Below are 4,760 nucleotides of genomic sequence, written 5' to 3' on the forward strand. Positions count from 1 at the left end.
ACCTGTGGTCCTGAGCCCCTTTCCTTGTGGTTGTAGCTGTGTGTTGTGTTCAGTCCTCACACCTGTGGTCCTGAGCCCCTTTCCTTGTGGTTGTACCTGTGTGTTATGTTCAGTCCTCACTCCTGTGGTCCTGAGCCCCTTCCCTTGTGGTTGTACCTGTGTGTTGTGTTTAGTCTTCAATCCTGTGGGTCTGAGCCCCTTTCCTTGTAGTTGTACCTGTGTGTGTGCTCAGTCCTCACACCTGTCGTCCTGAGACCCTTTCCTTGTGGTTGTACCTGTGTATTGTGTTCAGTCCTCACACCTGTGGTCCTGAGACCCTTTCCTTGTGTTTGTACTTGTGTGTTTTGTTAAGTCCTCTCTGCTGTGTTCCTGAGCCCCTTTCCTTATGTTTGTACCTGTGTGTTGTGTGCAGTGGCATCCTACGTAGCACGCCTAACACAATTTTATGTAACCACCATCTGCCGGTCCTCGTGGAAGCAGTTTCCGTAAACTGCTTAGTAATCTTTGCCAAAATGCTTACACGGCAAAACGTGGACTAAAGTCTTTTTTGTTCAATGAAGTATTTTGTTCCCTAATAGTTCCTTTTCTTTTCCTTGCGACTTGTGAACGGGGCTTCGATTACTGCATCAGTTTCTTGCAACCTCAGTGAAGAGGAAAAATTATTCAGAGAATACATGAAGAGGGATATCTGGTGCTCCATGTTTGGAGATGCGGCCATATCCAAAGGCGGTAGAAACCAGCGTCAAAACCAGGGGAGACATTCTAGGTAAGTGTTGTCCACACAATGAAAGCAGTGTTTCCAAAGGCAGTCCTGAGGTGCCGTGATGTTAGCATGCGCTCATGCATGCTCCTCTGGACAGCAGGGCTTCACTCCTATGGGTTCAGCAGTTCTCTGTGTTGATGCAGTCAGGCCACGGTGTGGCCCAGCCATCAGATCTGCTCCCCATGTGGTTCTGACCTCAGTAGGAAGCCTCCGTGCAGCGGTGCACTGCATCTCGCTGACTGCATCTCTCTCCAGAGTGCTGCCTTGGGCTCCTGACACTTTGTGGTCCACTAGGGAGACTGGATCACTGGTAGGACTTTGGACAGCAACAGCCATCGAATGTGGCGGGGCACTGTGGGTCCTGGGTCAGCAGATACCTAACTGCTACAAAGTGGTTTAGAAGCCCTGACCCAGACAGATACCTACATAAGTATGTGTGCTCATGTGTGTAAGAGGTCGTGGCATAGGGCTGTAGGATAAGCATTGAACCACTTGTTGTAGGATTGGCATTTCATAACCCACCAGCCGCTCCACAGAAATCCTATCTGGGATTGCTATCAGTCAACCAGCTGGCAGGCATTCAATAATACCCTATGCTGTCAAGTCAAATCTGACTCATCACAACCCTTCTTAGGGTTTCCACGGAGCTGCTGGTGAGCTTTATATGCCGGCCTCATATAAAGCTTGATGCACAATTACGTATGTACAGTATTTCCACAACACAACATTGTGATAGTTGTTTGAGTCAGATCGTGTTTGAAGCATTTTTCACTTTGAGACAAATATCAGAGAGCCTCCTTTTGTAGTGAAATGGTGGTAGTGATGGTAGTAATCCTGCTTGGTGTTTTAACATCAGACAAGTCAGGACAAACACCAGGCTTTTTCACTGTGTCTATTGATGATGAAACAGGGCCAATTTATTTCCAACAGCACTTTGCCTGTGTTTTACAGAACTCATACAGTACGGACCCTACGTGAAAGCACCACGTTTGACAAAACCTCTCGCCAGATTCCTAATCTTGCTGCGCTACAAAGAAATCCTGCAGAAACAAATCATCTAGAACACTCTTGGAGTGGAAGAACCTTGCCGGCTCACTCGTCACCCAGCCATGGTGCCCAGTCTCCTACCAGACACAGTACCTGTCAGTGTAAGAAGTGTGGTGTACCTTGCAGTTGTGTCTGTCACCTGACCACTCTTATGAGAACTCTTAATGGGAAGACCCCCCACAGATGTAAGGCCTGTGGAAAGGACTTGTTTTGTATCTCAACCCTCAGTCAGCCTGCACCCACTCTGCCACGTGAGAGACGCTATCTGTGTGATGAGTGTGGAGAAGATTTCTCCAGTTTCCCAACCTTCTGGAAACATCTAAGAACTCATCGGCGTGACTGCAAAGAGTGTTGCAAGACCTTCAGTCATTATTCATCCCTCATTTTACGTAGAAAGGTTCATAATAGAAGTAAGCCTTATGAATGTAAGGACTGTGGGAATGCCTTCAGTGACGCCGCCTCCCTCACGAACCACGTGAGAATCCACAGTGGAGACATGCCGTTTGAATGTAAGAAGTGTGGTAAAGTCTTTAGGCAGGCCTCAGATCTCACTACACACAGAAGAATCCACAGCAGACCGAAACCATACAAATGTAAGGAGTGTGGGAAATCTTTTAGGTGTTCCTCATACCTCACCACACACATACGAATCCACAGTGGAGAGAGGCCTTATGAGTGCCAAGAATGTGGGAAAGCCTTTATCAGTAACTCAGCCCTCACTAGGCACGTAGGATCTCACAGTGGCGAGATGCCTTACGAGTGTGTGGAATGCGGCAAAGTCTTCAGGCGACCCTCAAACCTCAGCATGCACAGAACAATCCACAGTGGAGAGAGACCTTATGAATGTAAGGTATGTGAGAAAACCTTTGGCCGTTCCCCATACCTCACGTCACACATGCGAACTCACAGTGGAGAGAAGCCCTATGAATGTAAGGAGTGTGGGAAGACCTTTAGTCAAAGCTCAGCCCGCACTGCACACATCAGAACCCACACTGGAGAGAAACCGTACAAATGTAAGGACTGTGGGAAAGCCTTTCGCTCTTCCTCAGTCTTCAAGTTTCATGTGAGAATCCACAGTGGAGAGATGCCATTTGTATGTAAGGATTGTGGGAAAGCCTTCAGGCAAGCCTCATACCTCACTACACACAGAAGACTCCACAGCGGAGAGAAACCATACGAATGTAAGGAGTGTGGGAAAGCCTTCAGGCAAGCCTCATCCCTCACTCTACACAGAAGACTCCACAGCGGAGAGAAACCTTACGAATGTAAGGAGTGTGGGAAGACCTTCAGGCTAACCTCAGTCCTCAATATACACATCAGAACCCACACTGGAGAGAGACCTTACGAATGTAAGGGCTGTGGGAAAGCCTTCCGCTGTTCCTCGGTCCTCACAAAGCACATGAGAATCCACAGTGGAGAGATGCCATTTGAATGTAAGGAGTGTGGGAGAGCCTTCAGGCATGCCTCAGACCTCACTAGACACAAAAGAATCCACAGCGGAGAGAAACCATACAAATGTAAGGAGTGTGGGAAATCTTTTAGTCGTTCCTCATACATCACCACACACATGCGAATCCATAGTGGAGAGAGGCCTTACGAGTGCTAAGAATGTGGGAAAGCCTGTATCAGTTACTCAAACCTCACTAGTCATGTAAGAACTCACAGTGGAGAGATGCCTTACGAGTGTGTGGAATGCGGCAAAGTGTTCAGGCAAGCCTCAAACCTCAGCACGCACAGAAGAATCCACAGCAGAGAGAGACCTCACAAATGTTAGGTATGTGAGAAAACCTTTGGCTGTTCCTCACACCTCACTACACATATGCGAACTCACAGTGGAGAGAGGCCTTATGAATGTAAGGAATGCGGAAAAACCTTTAGCCGTTCCTACTGCCTCTCTGAACACATACGAACTCACAGTGGCAAGAGGCCTTATAAATGTAAGGAGTGTGGGAAAGCTTTTAGGTGGTCCTCAGACCTCAGAAAACATGTAAGAATCCACAGTGTAGAAAGGCCCTATGAATGTAAGAAGTGTGGGAAAGGCTTCAGGCATGCCTCAAAACTCATTACACATAGAAGACTCCACAGTAGAGAGAAGCCCCTATGAGTGTAAAGAATGTAGAAAAGTCTTTATTTTTTCCACAGCCCTCACTGCACATATGTGAATTCACAGTGGAGAGAGGCCCTATGAATGTAAGGAATGTGGAAAAGCCTTTATTTCTTCCACAGCCCTCACTGCACATATGTGAATTCATAGTGGAGAGAGGCCCTATGAATGTAAGGAATGTGGGAAAGCCTTTTTCTAATCCTCAAGCCTCACAAGACATAGAAGAATCCACAGTGTAGAGAGACCCCTATGAGTGTAAAGAATGTAGAAAAGTCTTTACTTCTTCCACAGCCCTCACTGCACATATGTGAATTCATAGTGGAGAGAGGACCTATGAATGTAAGGAATATGACAAAACCTTCAGGTGTTCCTCACACTTCACCTCACATATAAAAACTCACAGTGGAGAGACTGCTCTATCTCAAAAGTAGGACAGTTGCTGTGAAGTGCCATCGAGTCAGTTCTGACCCATAGCGACCCTGCCTAGAGTTTCTAAGGAGCACCTGGCGAGCTTGACTCACCGACCTTGCCAGCCTGCTAGCCCAGAGCGCCATGCCAGGATTCCCAGAAGTAGGAGGCTTCATCCTTAATACTGTAATTTTGAACAGCAAATCTCTGAAACTCTACTAAAAAAGAAAAAAGCCTTTTCAGTGGGTAAGAAAATAATACTGACTCTAAAGGAAATATCACTGGAAATACCTTGTGTCTTTGGGAGAAATGAGTTTCTTTATCAATGAGGTGTGACCATCAAACTTTATAATTACCTAATTTTTCATAGGACAATACTTTGAAACTCTGCAAATATTTTAATTTTCTTGTATTTTCACCTAGATCCACTGTTAATTG

General features: G+C 46.5%; 1 pseudogene; it reads left to right on the forward strand.

The window, feature by feature from the left end:
- LOC102824076 overlaps positions 1-4,760 on the forward strand; it is a 50,871-nt pseudogene that overhangs the window by 2,356 nt on the left and 43,755 nt on the right.

Source organism: Chrysochloris asiatica, unplaced genomic scaffold (genome assembly GCF_000296735.1).
Source record: "Chrysochloris asiatica unplaced genomic scaffold, ChrAsi1.0 scaffold00500, whole genome shotgun sequence".
In the NCBI taxonomy this organism is placed as follows: Eukaryota; Metazoa; Chordata; class Mammalia; order Afrosoricida; family Chrysochloridae; genus Chrysochloris; species Chrysochloris asiatica.